Genomic DNA, 17,844 nt, shown 5'->3' on the forward strand with positions numbered 1-17,844 from the left:
GTCTCTTGATCAAATTCGTTCTTGGAAAGAAAAAAGTTACTCACCTTTCCTTTCTTGAACCATGTGATCCGATAGGACTTTGGATGTGGTTCGGTTTTAAGCTTGTGCTTGTTCACTATTTTGTGGGATACGATGTTCTCACAACTCCCACCATCGATCACAATGGTGCAAACCTTATTATGAGATTCGCATCGAGTCTTGAAAATATCGGAACGAAGCCAATCATCGGATTCAACCTTTGGTGTAGCAAGTGCTCTTTGGATCACCAAACTTTCTTCTTCTTCTTTGGGTCCGATTTCTTCATGTTGTATGTCAGCTTCTTCATCATATATGGGCTATTTGAATCATCAACAAGATCGTCATCATTTTCTTCATCACCGAAGGCTACCACTTGCCTCTTTGGACAATCTTTATAACGATGGCCAACTCGATCGCACTTGAAACAATTATTTGGATAGTTGGGACGATTGGGCTGATTTCCAACTTGATGTGTAGGGGATGATTTTGTATCAGTCTCGTTGTAATGTTCGGGTTTTGAATTTGCACCTCTACCATGTGAAGATTCATCGTCGGAAGAAAATAGAGGCTACGAACATCAACAAACTTCTTGACACCACGACGACCAAGTTTAGCCTCCACCTTCAAGGCTAGTTGATATGCATCATTGACAATCAATGATCGGTGCATTTCTACCTTATCACGAATAGAAAACTTCAAACCATCAGCATACCTTGCCACAAGTTGATCTTCACACTCTTGAATATCATTATGAGCCATGCGTTTATAGAATTCTTCGGTGTAGTCCAACACACTCTTGGATTCTTGGCGTAGGTTGTTGAATTGAGAAAAGACACTTTGGAAAAATTCAACGGAAGAAATTTCTCCTTAAGCCTTGATTTCATTTTGTCCCAAGCAGAAATCTGACACTTTCCTTTGTGGATTCTCATTTCTTGAACTTTATCCCACCATGTTGAAGCGTAGCCATAAAGCCTTGTAGCCACAAGCTTCACACGTTGGCTTTCGGGTGTCTCCTTGTAATCAATGAACTTCTCAATGGCACTAAGCCATTCAAGAAACTCTTCGAGTTATAGACGACCATGAAACTCCGGCAAGTCAATCTTGATGGTGTCGAAATCACGATAGAACCTTCCCAACCTGGCCTCCTCACAAGTATTGGCAAAGGGATTCACATCGGATTTATCACTAGAACCTCTACGGCTTGATCCACCATGCTCACTACGAGCCTCTTGGCGTTCAAGATGCATGGTAAGTTGCTCAACTTGTCTTCGAAGCGCTTGAAGTTCATCATCTCTTTCATCTCTCAAATCTTCCATCATTTGGCTATCACGAGCCGCCATGATGATCAAATCGAAGCTGGCCCAAGAGAGTAACATTGGCTTTGATACCAGATAATGCGCGTGCTTAAGAGCCACCAAACGTTTTGCTTTCCCGGGGGTTATCGCATACGAGAGTCAGGTTTCGGGTTGGGTCGGGTTGTTCATGCCTCAACCCGAACCCAACCCAAAATGAATTCGGGTTAGCATATTCCAACCCTAACGCAACCCGTGGTGTGATTTGGCCAACCCAACCTGACCCAAAATCGGGTTCAACCCGACCCAATTTGCACCCCTAATCATACATTATATATTTTCCTTCATTCATACTGACAATTAATATTATCCAATGTTTCCCGTCCCCTATTGGGACCAGGATTCTGTCCACCCCATTCATGTCGCTTAGGAAGGAACCAATGATGCTGGCATCTTCCTTACCATGCCTAACAAGCTCTTAAAAACCATGGCAATTAAAGGGCAACACATAAGCATGGGATAAAAACAGAGGATATGGTAATGCTAAAGCGTTCAGGTTCAGAACTTACTAAGACATAGGTAGGGAGGCATACACATCGTTTGTCCGCTGTCTTCGATATGGAAAGATTGCCGTACACATTTATCACGTTCAAGGGAATGAGATTCATAGTGAAACACTAAATGAGAAAAATTATTTAAAATATGCATCGGCGATATATATGTAAGCCCTTAGACTCTTTAAACTTACCGAGTTGTGTAGTAGACCCTCGGGATAATACAATGTCCTCAGCTCCTCCTTCGAGCAGTGACTTCTACTGGTAATTTGTAGAGTATTACTGAAGAAAGAATCACAGTGTTTATTGTATGTACTATGGAACAGAGTAAATAAATTGTGTTATGGTTTTAAATTACATACTCGAATTCGCTGCTGAAGTAATCGGAGATAACTTTCTCCTGAATGTGGGGATCGAGTAGGTCATATGTCAGTTTCTTCTCCACCCACGACGTTTTGTATTGGATCGTAAATCTTGTACTAACATCCCCCTCTTCTGATGATTCCATTTGTGACTGTCTCTTCGTGGTCTTTCGACATTTCCATTTCCAGCTCAACTACCTGCTGGCCGTCTTCCGATAATTCCATCTCCATCTCAACCAACTGTTTGCCGTCTTCCCTTTCATCAGGAGCGGAGTCTGCATCTGGCTGCACCATCAAGCAACTGTTTTCTTATTTTCATTGCTTAAATAGCGGACGGCAGAATGAACAACATATATTATCTTTTATTATATGCTTACCTGTTCTGCGGGAGTTGTAAGTAGATGGGGCTCACAATCATCTAGAACTATCTCCAGTCGCACATGATAGAGAGACAATTATTCAGAATTCGAAATTAGGTAGCTAGCAGAACGAAAAAAGATAATAAATAACAGTGTTTGATTATTATACCTCGTCATCTTGCAGCCCTCTTACCATCTCTAGTACATTGGCTGGTTTGCGTTGAGATTTTGTTTCTTCTCATCTCAGGAATCTGGGATAGGTTGTCAGGTGCTCGTATAGCCAGATCTTTTAATAAGAAATAAACACGCAAGGGAGAGGGTATAACAGTAGATATGCATTTTACCCCTATGGTTTTCACTCTTACCTGTAAACAGTAGGTGCAGCCAGGGAGGTAAACCTCATTTTTGGATCCTCCACTGCACGAGATCCTATCAATGCCGCGTATTATATACTGATGCACGGCCTTTCCCCATGCATAGTTATCGATAGTAGTCAGATCATCCACATATCTAACGAATTTGTGGTTTACAACGTAGGCTGTGTCAGGAAACAAGAACGATGAGAAAAGAAATAAAATTAATAACTTCGCCGCGGTTTTTTGGCTCACGGTCTCTTATGCTCTTTATTGCGTTCAATATATCTACACTAGTTATGTGTTTAGTCTTACTAAAAAACCAGGTATGTAGCGGAGATTGCACGAGTTGGCTCTGTAAAGAAACTTCTTCTCCAACGTTGCTCAACCCTAATATTAGGCTAATATCTTCTGCGCTGAATGAGACATATCTCTCCCCTAATTTAAATGCCTTGGTCTCTTTGTCCCACTGGAAAAGCATAGCAGCCATTACTCCCCTATGAAGACTAATATAAGGAAATGTAAACATGTGTGCAAAGAGGGTTTTGTTAAGTACAACCTGAACCGGTGCTACAAGGTTCGCCTCCTCTACCCCATCTTGCAATTTACTGGTGGAGCATCGTGACTTTACGGACGGATGATCTACCGGTGCATCGACCTCAGCTAACCTTTTCTTCCTTTCCTGAGCAGATGACATTCTTCTTTTCTTTCTTCGAAACCCCTGAAACCAAATATCGAAGTTCACATTAACCTCCGCTTACAGAGTTCTTCTAAATGCAACGCAAAAGAGTCCCAATCAGCTGCAATGGAGCTCCGCAGACCAAACAAAAAACGAAAATTAAGCAGAAAAGGAAAGCAGGTCTTACAAATTTATGAACAATGAAGGGGCACCTCAAGAGGGAGTTTTCTCTATCTCTACAAATAGATCTCCAACAGGGTTGGCGGAGTATTAGGATTTCTGGCTTCTCGCGGCTCGGTGGAGTATTAGGGTTTGAATATTTAAAAGTCGGGTTCTAAACCCGATCTCGGCTGCTCGACTATTTGATAACGGTGTCGGTTAATTGAATTAAGAACTAAAGAAGTAACAGTTCCGGTGGCATGCCTATCTGGCGGCGTTAATTAATATATGCCGGCATTCCTAATTATCCGGTGGTGTACACAATGTAAAAATATAAAAAAAAACAACTTCCGGCGTTAATTTATTTCCGGTGGCGTACTTATTACATGGCAAATTTCTACCTGGTCTACTTCAGGTGGCGTACCTATTGTAACGGCAGCGTACCGATTGTAATGGTGGCATACCTATTGTAACGGTGGTGTACCTATTGTAACGGTGGTGCCCGTTTTGTAAGTTCATTCAATATTTCATTAATCATTGAGTAGGGAACTTATGCTTGATCATCCCACATTTAATGCATGATAATCAATACACATTTGATAGGTGTTTCCATTTTCGAACAAGTAAAACTATAGAGAAACGACTAGTGCTCGGATGAATATATTTCCAGGTACCAACGTATATATTATCAGTCTATTAATCTCATGTTTTTGCACATAGAGCCTACCAATTGTTGGTTGACTCTCGGGCTTTCATGGAATTCAGTGGTCATGAGTTCTTTGAGGTGCTAGATCGTTGGCTCAACAAATAGCCTATGTTCCTCAAAAGGCTATCCAAATGGAAAAAGTTGAGACAGTATATATTGTCATCTAAGGAGATCCATTGAAGTATCTTATGAAGTTATGACAAGGTCGGCCCTTTCAGGTTAATTAGCCAAATGGAACCTCTTGCTTTCTGAGTTTGAAATAGCATATGTTCCTCAAAAGGCTATTAATTAAGGATAGGCAGTAGCTGATTTCTTGGCAGCAAATCCTGTGCCTAATACTTCTCAACCTCTTCAAGATCTTCTAGGTAAAATTGTTATCACAGGTTTTTTCTCTTATCTAGAAGGCCTTCCCAAACCTGACCCCAAGCATGCCGAAAAGATAAGGGCGATCCATAAAGAGATGTCCGGTAAGAGCATCTCGGACAAATTGAGAAAAGACGGGCGAGTGCCGAGCATCCTGTTCGAGCAGGAGAAGGGAGAGGAGGGAGGTAATAAGATCCTAATCTCCGTACAGGGGAATCAGATATGGAAGCTAGCTAGTCAATCATCTTGGCTGTTCCTTCTTCCTCTCTAGGTTATTTGATTTGATTTGGAGCCCTAAAAACGACCAAAACCCTCTTCTCCTTTTTCGCCGGCTGATCTACACGCTTCTATCGGCGGCGATTCCTCCCCAGAAGATATGCTCTATGACCCCCTCTTTTGATTCAAGATCCGAAATGTTCTGAGTCTCTTGGAGGAAGAGAAACCAGAGAAGAGGGTTTTATGGGTTTGGTTCAAGCTGTTTGGTGGCCATGAATGGCTCTTTTCACAAAGGGTCAAGAGGCTATGGGAGATCGAGAATGGGTTCGAGTCATGGATAGAGGCGAATGGCAATTTTGGGGTTTGTGTTAGGGTATGTAAAAGGTGGGTTTTTTAGCTTGAAGGAACGAAGGGCATGAGGTTTTGGATCTGATTTGGGGTAAGTTCAATGAGGGTTTTGATCTGCTTATTGGTTGATTGGAATTTGTCAAGGGTTTGGGTTTAAATGTTTGTTCTTCTTTTATCGTTTTGTGGGTTTGGTCGTTTGTGGCGAAGGTGGTTTTGTTACAGAGATTTGGGCATTTTTTATGGAGGCTTGGATCTGTGATGAGGCATGGACAAGGGAAAAGAGGGTTAGATTTGGGCAATATCTGTGAGTTTGGCTGAAATTTGCTGCAGGGATTTGGGTTATAAGGGTTTGAATTTGTTTGTATCAAAGCTCCGTTTAGATCAGCCATGGATGCCCTCGGATCAGCAGCCATGGATGCTCACGGTCTGTCATCTCTTGATGGTTCTGATGGGGATTCCCTTCCTCATCAGTTTGGAGGTTTAACCAACTGGTCACCGGGGCTTCATCTTGTTCAGGAAAAGGGCGGGGCCATGAAAATCAACTCTGAAGAGGAGTTGGCACAGTTATGCAGCTCCTCCAAATCTGACCTTCCTCAACTGGTAAAGCTCAAAATTGACTACACGCCCTCCCCATCTAGGTCTCTTCAAAAGCTTCGTACCCAAATTTCTAATGGGGAGCTTAAGTGCATTCAAGCGTCAGTTCATGAGAAAATGCAATTTTTAAAAGCTGTTGATAAGGAGATTCATCTGTCTTCCTCCTCAACTAAGAAAAAGAAAGGTGCGAAAAAGTCAAGGAAATTGGCGAAATCCCATATTAAGCAGCTCATTGAAGATGGAGAAGACATTTTCGCCTCTTTCGATGACCGTTTGAAGCATCTCCTGGGGAGAACCAAATCTTCCATTTCTGAAGATGAATTCTGCATTCAGCACTCTGAAAATCCATCTTCCGAAGAAGATCGCGAAACCGCCATCCTGGAAAACCAGCAGTTTTTTGTTACTGCTGATGGGAAGATGGAGCAGTGCTTTCCCTCTCTTGTCACCTGCACGCCCTCTCCTCCATTCAATGCAGCCCCCAATATTGACTTGTCTGCATTAAAAGTCTTGGGAGGCAAAGATGGAAAGGCCAGCTACCTCCTTTCCTTGGGAAAAGAAGCAAATGGTCGTGCTCCCTCTTGTGTGCATCATGCTAGTGGGCCATGCCTGCTCAGTAAACCTGCAGCCTCAGACACTCGGCTCCTTGACAGCACCTTTGGAGCCTCGGTTTCTTCATTTCCTTTGGACGCTGATGGTCTCTTGAAAGACCCAATTGCTTCCCACCCCATAGCTAGCAGCTCCTACCCTTTGATTTCTTCTAACTTCGATCAGAGAAGGGATCTTCCAATCTCTGCGCCGAATCCAAGGAACTCCATTCTTGCTCCCGGAAACAGTAAGAATCTGACTCTAAAGCCACCCAGTTCTACCCCAAATCAATGGAAAAAATTGTTCTCAAACCATGACCAAGGAACTGTGCCCACAAAGTTAGATCTCATCACCCCTGCCGCCGAAGAACAAGAAAATTTGAAGATTCATTTTAATGATGATGAGACCCTGGAAACTGAAGCTAAATGGGCGAATTGTCTGGTTGGGTATTTTATTGGCAGACGACCCTTCTTCATTTCCCTTCGCGAATCTCTCTTGCGAAGATGGCAGATCTCCGGAAATCTACAAATGTACTACCTTGATCATGGTTTTATCATATTCAAATTCTCTTCTGCACCCGATTGCACCCGAATACTTGAAGAAGCTGGGCAACATTATGGAGGCAGACCCTTGATCCTTCAAAGGTGGGATCCGGATTCCTCTTTGCATAAGAAGCAACTTCCTGACATTCCCATTTGGGTAAGGCTCCCGGGGCTTCATCTAAAGTTTTGGTCCCAGCATTGTCTAAGTAGAATCGCTAGTTTGATAGGTAAACCTCTGTACATGGATACCCAAACAGCAGAAGCTACTCGGCTTAATTACGCCAGAATGTGCATTCAAATCAGTGCTAAACAAGTCCTCCCATCCTCTATCACTCTCAAAACCTCCTCCAAAGAAATTATCCAACCCATACTTTATGATTGGAAGCCGAAGGCTTGCACAAATTGTTGGGATTTTAGTCATTGCTTGGAAGATTGCCCTGTTTCCATTCCAACCCATTCTAGGAAGGAATGGAGACCTGTTTCCAGAGTTGTTGAGGGTGTACGGAGTAGTCCCATAATTCCAGCTCTTCCTGAATCTGATCCTATGATTGGGTCTAAAGTTCTCAAAGACAATATCCTTTCAGCTCGAAATGAAGAATTTGCCCAAGTTAACAGTTATGCGTCCTTAGCAAATTCGGAAGAGGTTTTTGATGGGAAGGATTCATTGGCATGCCTCTCAAAAGAAGACCCAGGTAAGGGCATTGTCTCCTCTCCCTCCACATCTGAGGGAGGATCTTGGCAAACCATTTCAAAGAAGAAAGGAAAAGCTTCACCACCACCCCCTTCTCTGCCAGGCCAAAGAATCCCCTTCAAAGGGCTCATCCCCGGATCTTACAAGTCCTAAGTGGGGTCTGGACCTCTTGCTTTTGGGTTCGTGTCCCCTCTGTTTGCTGTTGGGCTTTGAAATTCTGTTTCACTTAGTTGTTGCTTGCTTGTTGGTTTTTGGCCGTTGTTCTTGATTTGTTTTTGTCCGTGCTGCTTTGCACTTAGTCTGTTCTTGTTTCCCGGTCGCTTGTGGCTTGGGTGCGCTCTTGCTCTATCTTTGTAATCTCCATTTTTTTCAATATATCTGGTCGGGGTCTGCCTAACCCCAGCTTACCCTTTTCAAAAAAAAAATTGTTATCACCATTGAACATCTTCCCCCTTGAGAGACTTTCTTTGATAGTTATACTTATATAATGAGAAAAGTGCACTGGAATAGGAATCATTTTTTTGTCTTCGAAAGATGTTTAATTATGATTTATTGTGTATTGTCTTTGTCATGCTCAAATGATGAAGCAGAATATGAAGCGCTTATCCTAAGGTTAGAGCTAGCTGAAGACATGACAACCGAGTTACTCTAAATATACGGTGACTTCCAACTTATTATAAGGCAAGTCAATGGTAAATAAAAAATTCAAAAAGCTAAACTACAAACATATGTGGAGGAAGTCAAGTCAATGTTAACAATGTTTAAAGAAACAAACTTCCAATACATTTCACTACATTGCACCTTATGATACGCATCTTGGACTTTTTCTTCATCCCATAAAGAAGTGATAAAAAGACAAGTATGGGTTAAAAGTTGCTTTAAATTGCTTACCATAACTCACATTTATCGGGAGGCAAACTGTTCGGCTGATGGCTTGGCCAACGAGGATGTTTTAGTAGTATTACATACGGAGGGATCAGCTGCAGTGCAAGTCGATGGAAGCATGAATCACTGTGTTGGAATCCAAGGGCGGCTCATGTACTAAACAAATACTAAAGCGCCTTCAATTTCAAGTAGTTTTTCAAAAGGAGGTTCTTACGTATATTCAATTGGATCAAAATGAAGTCTACTTAATAGTTAATAATATCGCACAATTGCAGCACAACTATGGAAAAATTCCTGTTTCAACAAGTGGTAGTTCTTCAATCTTGGTGTGGATAAAATAAGCTTCTAGAAAGGAATCCTCAATTGTGTCTCAAATGATTGGGTGACATTGCACTATGAGGTAGTTCTCATGCTCAGACCAGAAGTTGAATTAGATGGCAAACATGAATCCTCCACCTTTCCGATTATTAACGCGCGGAAGCTTCAGATTTCCGGCAACGTTGAAACTTAGGGCAGAATCTCAAAATTGAGAGCTCTTCTTGATGAATCCTTAGTGAAAAACTTGAAATTCAGCAAGAGGATGCTGAATTTTGATAAAGGTAGGTGAAACCTTGAATTTCAAGGCAAAATATGATGAAATTCCAAGGAGGAGCTTGCTTTCCAAGCTCAATTTCTCCTTTGAATGAAAATTGCACAAGAAAAAATCCTCTTTGGAAGAGGTTTTCCCTTCAAATCCACTAGACCTAAGATCTAGAGAAAATCCCTCTCTTTTCAATTTCAAATTCAAATCAAGGTCTTTACAAATGAGAGGGAAATGGCTATTTATAGCCAATTACAATGGTGAAATGACTCAAATACCCTAACTAAAGTGAAAATGACTAAAATGTCACTAAAACTAGTAAATAACGAAAATGCCACTTGTCAAGGGAAATGACATAAAAGGCATAAGAAAGAGCTAAAATGACCAAGCTACACTACTAACACAAGTAGACGACAAGAGATGACCCTACGCTAAGGGAGCAATATCGTAAGCCGATGGAATCAGGGATGCTCCTGCATCACACTCCCCTTGTTGAAAGAACTCGCCCTCGAGCTCCCCCACCAGCTCAGCATGTGGAAGTGTCCTCCGGGGTCAAAGACATAAATGATCCACTCTCTCAGTAAAAGTAGGATGCCATCAAAGTCACTCACAATACGGATCATCAGAAGTGGTCCATCCTGGAAACTGTAGCAGAATGGAGAAATGACACTTTGGCTCAATCTAATCATCAAATAAAAATGGCAGAGAAGTAGTGGTCCGCCATGCTAACTCACTAAACGCCATAGGTAGTACCATCTCAACATGATCGACATCTACCACTACCATATCTGCAACTATACGACCATCTATAACATGTGTCCTCATGCCCCTCATCTGTATATATAGGCATCTCCTCTACAATCTCTGTCATCTCCATGGACTCTGTGTTTGTGATCTCTGCAATAAGCTAAAACTCAATATGCTCAACAATGGGATCATCAGTGACAACCACATCACCAAAAACAATTGGGCCCCCACTAGCATCATCATCATTAACCTCATCGCCAAGGACAACACACTCGTCACTAGCATCATGGCTTTTTAGTTGTGGATGTCTGGTATCATCATCTTCTTGCACTAGCATGGGCTGATTTAGCTTAGGACAATGCTCCAAGCAATGGCCAAAATCATCATACATGCAGCTGCTCATAAGTGGAGTAACAAAAGTATAAGGACTAGAGAACTTCCGAACTGGCTGTGGAAGTGAAGGCACATGCCTAGAGTACTCATACACATTAGGTTCATACTAATCCCTCATGTACTTGTGTCGCTCCCCTTCTTGAAATTCTAATATCTCATCGAATTTCTCATTCATGCGTTGGAAAACAGCTAACAATCCTTCTTGTATCTTCCTCTCCCCTTCCATATACTGTGCAAACAATCGATCACAATAGGACTTCTTTGATTCCATCTCCAACTCTACTATGGTTATTACTGGTTACTCAAAAAGGAATGGCTGCTGAAACAAATGCAAAAGACTACTTTCTGAACCTTTGAGCTGATGCTCTGAACCTTTGAGCTGATGCAAACAGTGCAATTGAGTTGGATCCTTCAATGTCTAAATCTTGTTTTTGTGAAGGTACTGCATACACTAATGAATTTTGATCCGGATTTACTTCATCAAGTGGAAAATGTCACCAAGTGATAAGCACAACTTGGTTCACTGAAAGTTTTGCCCAGTAATTGATCATGACACCCGGCTGTCATGAGCAAGCTGAAAATAATGACAAATGGCCAGATTTTGTGACACTGGTAACACTTAATTCACACATCTGTCACCAGCAGGCTGTGAACTACCAAATATTGGAAAACAAATTCTGATTCATCTAGCTGCTGGCAAACAAGAATTCCTCCACTCTAATATACAACATCAAGATAGCACCACACGAATAGCCATAAGAATAAAATTCCAACACTTTGATTGAACTCAATTGTAGAAGTGGCACAGGAATAGAAACAATCGATCAAACACAAGCCATATAAGAATATTTGCAGATGACAGTTGTCTTTGAGGCATTATCTCAGGCAGCATGCATATATGATTTTTCTTTGAAAATGCCAATCCCAAACTGAAATTCTAGACATTAAACTCCCTTGCCAGAAGTGATACCCTTTCAACCTTTGACTATGGTATTCACTAAAGCCCAAAGTTCTAGGATATCATCTTATTGTTAGATCCGGTGTTTCAACACTCTGGAATTGCAGTCCTATTGTGCCTTAGAGGTGTCGAGATGGACATTTCTTCAGGAAATTGTCACGAATTGCCACAATTCCAATATATGAAATTTTGCCCGTACACTATTCTTAGAATTTCAAGGTAGACTCCTCGACCTTTTAGCATATCAGATCTAGAAGAGTTTGAGGAAAGGTTTACTTACAGAGCACATGATTTCTATGGAAAATTTGATGAAATGACCATGATACCAGCATTGCTTTTGTTGCATGAACAATCGGATGAACAGATCCGGACTGTTCTTGCTATATCGTTGAAATCGCTTGTGCTTTTTCTACCAAGACCTGGAACATATAATGGAAGAGATCTACTGAAAGTTGAAGAGTTCCATGAATTCCAGCATCTCCTTGAAACTCAGATCAGACTCGCCATTTAATCTCCTTCTTTCTTTGTACTTATATGAAAAATTCTACTCGGTTCTTGCAAGATCACTTCCAGATCTAATGATAAATTGCAATTGCAGCAAGAACAACAGCTGAAACAAACAGATCTATGCAACTTTTCCCCTAGGACTGCAGAAATTAAGAAATTTCTACGATCCAGCTCTGATACTAAGTTGGTATCAGAGCCACGCTGCGAAGTTACTCAATTTTGCTAATCTTGTGGATCAGTTCATTTTGTGTATCACTTCGAACCGTGGAAGCTGTACCTGAAATGACCACGGGGACCGTTGATACTGCACAGTTACTTGAACTCCTAGTTCAAGGGCAAAAAAAACAAGATGATCTAATTGACGAGATCCGTAGCTTGAAATCCAAAAGATGAAAAGAAAAAGGGCATACTCTCTTTAGCCCGCCATGAGATGGAAGGTGAACTCCAAGATGGTGCCAATGACATCGTGTTCGCTCTAATAGCTAGAGGGCTGAAATGTGAAGAAGTAAAGGAGGCTCCACCAATTGTCAAACCTCTCATTGAGGAGTTTTCTGATCTATTTCCAGAAGACCTTCCTCATGCACTACCGCCTCTACGTGAGATACAACATGAAATCGAGTTGCAACCGGGTTCAATTTTGCCCAACCGCCCACACTATCACATGAGCCCCAAAGAGCATGAGGAATTGCGACGTCAAGTGGAGGAGTTACTTGAAAAGGGATTCATTAGAGAAAGCACCAGTCCATGTGTTGTTCCTGCTCTCCTAGTGCCAAAGAAAGATGGGACATGGCGAATGTGCATAGATAGTCGGGCCATCAATCGCATCACCGTCAATTACTGCTTTCCAATCCCACGATTGGATGACATGTTAGATCAGCTGAATGGTGCAAATATATTCTCCAAAGTTGATTTGAAGAATGGATATCATCAGATCAGAATCAGACCCGGTGATGAATGGAGAACAACGTTTAAGACACGAGAAGGCTTGTTTGAATGGCTAGTTATGCCATTCGGTTTGACAAACGCGCCCAGTACCTTCATGAGAGACATGAATGAGGTACTTAGACCCTTTATAGGAGGCTTTGTAGTTGTGTATTTTGATGACATATTGGTGTACAACAAGGATATGCATAGCCATTTGCAGCACTTGCGACAAGTGTTTGAAGCATTAAGAAGACACTATCTGTTCGCCAACACAGAAGTGCGATTTTTGCACTAATCATCTGATATTCTTGGCCTATGAGGTTTCCAATGAAGGTCTAAAACCTGATGAATCCAAAGTCCAAGCTATTGTGGAGTGCCCGACCCCAAGGACCATCCGGAAAGTTAGAGCATTTCATGGATTGACGAGCTTCTACCGTCGATTCATTAGAGGGTTTAGTGCTCTCATGGCGCCAATGACAGATTGCTAAAAGAAGGGAGATTTTAAATGGTCTAAGGAGGCCCAAGAAAGTTTTGAAGCCATTAAAAGAGCCTTGAACAAGTAAATCAATTGACTCCTTCTCTATCAATGTGTGTGTGATTTTGTCTCATTGAAGATTACAAATTTCAGGATTTGAACGATTCTGTTCGTGTTTCTTCTCTTTTCGTCATTGCTTGTTTCATGCAAGTTTATGCTATTTTTCTTAACTGATCATCCCCTTGATCAGTTCTACCAATCTCCATTGTATCAGCTTGTGGCACATGATTTACCACTAGTGGAAAACAATTCAACATCAGTAGAAAACTCCTTATTTCCCAGACCCCAACACCCTAACAGCCTCCCCATCTTCTATACCCAAAACAACCACCCGAAACCCTATTCTTCCCATTAACCTCAGCCCTTTGGACCTACAAAAAAACTCCTACTTCAGCCCTAGTTATCAGCCACACAATTACTTACCCAACTGTGTGTTGTTGCTGGCCATCTTGCAACTAAGCACCCTGCTCACAAGCCATCCAGAATCATATATCCTCAGCATTGCTCCCATCTTCTAACAGTCCACTCACGCCCTATTTAAGCCCATAACAGCCTTTGAAACTCCCACAGCAAACCCATCCTTAATCACAACCGAACATACCCTTGATTTGTTAACATCCTAACCATTATCCATTCCATTCTCTATAGCTAGTCAAACCCAACTTGAATTCTTTTCTTGATATTCTTCACCCAATCCAATCAACCCATCAGCAGATCCTTTGACCCTAACTCTTGGAGCCGAACTTCATTCCTAAAACCCCAACTTCGAACCTTCCCTTAATTTAACAACAAATCTTAATCTTGTACCCGAGCTTCCAAGTGCTCCACTTCTCTCCTTCGTACGCCAAAGCTTCCGTGAGCGCTCACTTGCACCATTAACCCTCTAAGTGTTGATTTAGGTTCAAATTGGTGTGGACTAGAGTAAGGCAAAACATGCATCTAATAGAATGCAAACTGTCCTCAAATCCCAACACCCTTCTGGGATAACTTGGCATCACCATTCTCGTTAACATATGTTAATCCTTGCTTACAAATCAGCAGTTTGGCAAGATGCATCATCACATGCGTAACCCACCAAGCCATGCGTACTGATTACAATAAACAAACACATTAAAAAATCAAACATCAGAAATAACATTTTACATTCAAACTCAATCCTGCCATAGAGACGAAGCCACTTGAGATTCCACTTTCATTTATTCAAAGCACTCAAACCATAATCTCCTTAACCGAGTAAGATCAGAAACATGATGCGAACCGATTTTGATATGCTTTTTAATATTTTGCTTATAAAAAAGTGGCATTCCAAATAGCAGTTATAGCTGGTGGTATTTTAATACAAAAGTAGTCTTTGTTGGTATTTTACAAAGTGGTTTTGTTTACAAAAGCAGCCACTTTGGTTTTGGAAAATGAGTTTGCTCACTTCCTTCACAAAAGCGAATAGTCCCGTATTGGAAAGTGGAGAAAAGCTTTATGGGTTTATATAGCTTTTCACTTCTTTAGCTTTGTGAATGAAAAGAGGAGAAAGGAGGCCTGCGCGCATGAGCCACCAAGTGGACCCAGTTGGCTTTTGGCTATACCACACATGCGCGCCGCCCAGCCCGGCACAACTCGGCCGGCCGCACGCAATTATTTTACGAATAACGCTGCTGTTCCTAAGTGCTGTTACCGTTGGGGATGTGACTCTTCATATCTGTAACGTCTTTTGAACGGCTCTTTTCTTAGAGGGTGCTTTTACTACATTAAAGGGCATGTTCAACGGACATGTTAGAGTTATAAAAAGAAGAAGTTCTCTGTGTTTTCTAATATAATAACACAATGAAAACCATTACAGAAGTTTACTGTTTTCTTCTTGCTTTCACTATTTTACTGTAAACAGAGTTTTATCTCTTTCTCTTTCTATTTTACGTATTTTGTTGGGCAATCAGAGTGTTCGGGTGGTTCGAATCTCTTAGAACGTGCAGTTCTTGGAGATCGACGGTGCATCGGGTTGTTGTATCCTAGGGGTGATTGTGGCCAGTAATCTGCTGCATCAGAATTAGTTTCCGCAGAGGCGCAAATTCACCTTAAAGAGAGCGACATAGTTTGTGCCTCATCTCGCCGCATTGAAAAGGTTATACTAACAATGTTTGTTTGTTTTTTTTGTTCCTCAATAGAAGTCTGGTAAGCCATATTATAACCTAAATCCTAAACAATAGCAGGGCACTGTTGAAAGGAAAACACAATCACTAGAGGTCAAAACTCGAACAAGAATAGTGCTGCTTCTTGAACAAGAATAGTGCTGCTTCTGCACTTTTTTTTCATAAATTTCTTAGTCCAACAATTAAAATCAACAGGGCAATAGAAGTAATAGTGGCTGATCAAGGTTCTCTTACCTTTTCTTGTAATAGTTGTGGAAAAGCGCTTTGCCAAATTTCTCTCATTACAGAGACTGGAAATCATCTCAAGCCTTCATATCTAGTACTCTAAACCGAGAGCTAATCTTCCCATAGACAACAACTCTAGCATTTCAGCTCCTTAAATTCAGCCATGTAGAGGAACTCACATGCATGAAATCTTTTCTATAATACATCACAAAAAAACATCTTTGAACAAATAATCACATGCAGGGAGAAACTCGGTCAATTCAAACAGTAACATCAATTAGAGACATGAACAATTTCTACCTTGCCTGGACTTTTCTTGCAAATTTCAACCAAGCAAATGATTGCTCCAGCGAGGGGAAGCCCGAATTGGTGGAATATGGTGCTAACTTACTAGCATGCAAGAGGAAATTAAAATTTGGGAGAGAAGCAGTTGCAGAAATAGCCCCCTTAAACTTTCCTCCCAAGAAAACACCGAGAGAAATTCTTGGAAAAACACAAAGTTTCTAAATGAAAAACCCTAATTCATATTCTCCCAAGACTCCCCAAAAAAAAACAAGTGAAGATGGGCTTAAACAAGGCCCTTACAATGAAAAGACTCAAATACCCCTGACTAAAACCAAATACTAAAATACCATGATCAAATAAGAAATTTCTAAACTAACCCTACTACTAATACTGAAGACTTAAAAGACATTTGAATTTGTCACAATTATAAAGCTACCACTACCAATTAGACCCGGCGAAATGGGACCCGTACCCGCGGGTACACCCGGCCCGCAGGGGTACGGGTACCAATTTCAATACCCGCGAAAAAAAATACCCACACCCAACCCGTACCCGTGACCTGCGCGTGGGTCTGGGTTGGGCGTTGGTGCCGCGGGTGCCCGCGGGTTACCCGCCATTCGGTTTTTAATTTATTATTCTTAAGGCCTAAACACTAAACACTAAAAAATAGACTATGTAGGTGGGCCAACAAAACAAGTCAAAGCAATCAGACCATGTAACTGTTATCTTTGGTTGTACCAAAACAAACATTTGTTAAAGTAGATGAAAATTTGTATGATGAATGGGTGTATAAACATGTACTCATCATCTCATCATTTATATTTGATCCAACAACAGCTGACTTGTTAAGAAGCTGCTATTGGATTAAATATCAAGGCTTGTACATCCATCGTACCACATTTATGTGTTCATACACCCATTCATCATATAATTTCTTTTCGTAAATATATATATAATTTCTTCTTTAAATTTGCCGGGTTACCCGTACCCGCCCGGGTGGGTTCCGGGTTCATGAAAGGCTACCCGTACCCGTGCCAGTATTTCTTACCCGTACCTGCCCGGGTTACCCGTTTGCCGGGTCTACTACCAATACACCACTAGCCCTAACCAAAACAAAATAAACCTAGGCCATTGTAAAGAGTCCAAGGGGATGCTCTTGCACCATGATCTTCCCCAAGTAGCAAGAGGAGTGAGCAGATATGATAGGCTGACCTTACGCAATCAAAGAATGATAGTTTTTTCTTGATCAGATTTCAGTTTTTTGTTTATCATGGATCTGTTTTTTTTGTCTTGAATCCATCTTGGTGGATTTCCCAAGACCAGTGTATCCCTCTTTTAAGTATTGATAAAAAAAATTGGTCTGTCCTGGGGCATTAGTGCACATTTCCAAGTTAAAAAAATATTGATTGTGTTTTGATCACACCAAAGCATAGAGAGTAGGCTTCTTCTTCTATCAGTTCCAGCCATATGAACCAAATAATTGCGTACGGCTATACCATCCACATAGTATTTCCGAAACATCCATGAAATGCACCAACCCAGTTCAGTAAAACTTTATTAATTATGGTGCGCATGAGAGCGGCAATGTGTGCACCGAGATTTGTAGAGTCCACAATGCCGCCATCTACTTAGATTCCTCGGCCCAGGTTGTGGCCACTGGGTTTCCCATCGTAATGACCTTCCTCAGTGTCGCCATCCAGAAGAAACAATTTGCCTCCTTTTATATCAATTGCCTAAGGTAAAGTACCCTTCGCCTAATATGGCTAGAAAGCATACTGATACGGGCTAATATGGAGCTTCAAAAGAAGCTGTAGCTTGCTTTAAAACTCCATAATAGCATGCC

At 41.4% G+C, this 17,844-nt stretch overlaps 1 long non-coding RNA gene across 10 annotated transcripts; it reads right to left on the reverse strand.

The window, feature by feature from the left end:
- Positions 1 to 1,353: 1,353 nt before the first annotated feature.
- Positions 1,354 to 16,265, reverse strand: LOC143860506 (uncharacterized). Of its 10 annotated transcripts, none has more exons than XR_013239731.1 (9): positions 12,302 to 16,265; positions 8,713 to 12,215; positions 3,498 to 3,659; positions 3,262 to 3,407; positions 2,951 to 3,014; positions 2,755 to 2,871; positions 2,604 to 2,650; positions 2,227 to 2,511; positions 1,354 to 2,146 (listed from the first exon to the last, which is right to left on the reverse strand). It is a non-coding gene; the product is annotated as an uncharacterized LOC143860506 (long non-coding RNA). The 10 variants fall into 10 exon arrangements; XR_013239733.1 differs by having other exon boundaries at positions 1,354 to 1,921; positions 2,059 to 2,146; positions 8,713 to 16,265; XR_013239734.1 differs by having other exon boundaries at positions 2,951 to 3,002; positions 8,713 to 16,265.
- Between the last annotated feature and the right edge of the window lie 1,579 nt (positions 16,266 to 17,844).

The sequence above is a fragment of the Tasmannia lanceolata genome, unplaced genomic scaffold (assembly GCF_043159265.1).
Source record: "Tasmannia lanceolata isolate RefF3 unplaced genomic scaffold, GAP_Taslan_0.1 ptg000037l, whole genome shotgun sequence".
NCBI classification, from domain to species: domain Eukaryota; kingdom Viridiplantae; phylum Streptophyta; class Magnoliopsida; order Canellales; family Winteraceae; genus Tasmannia; species Tasmannia lanceolata.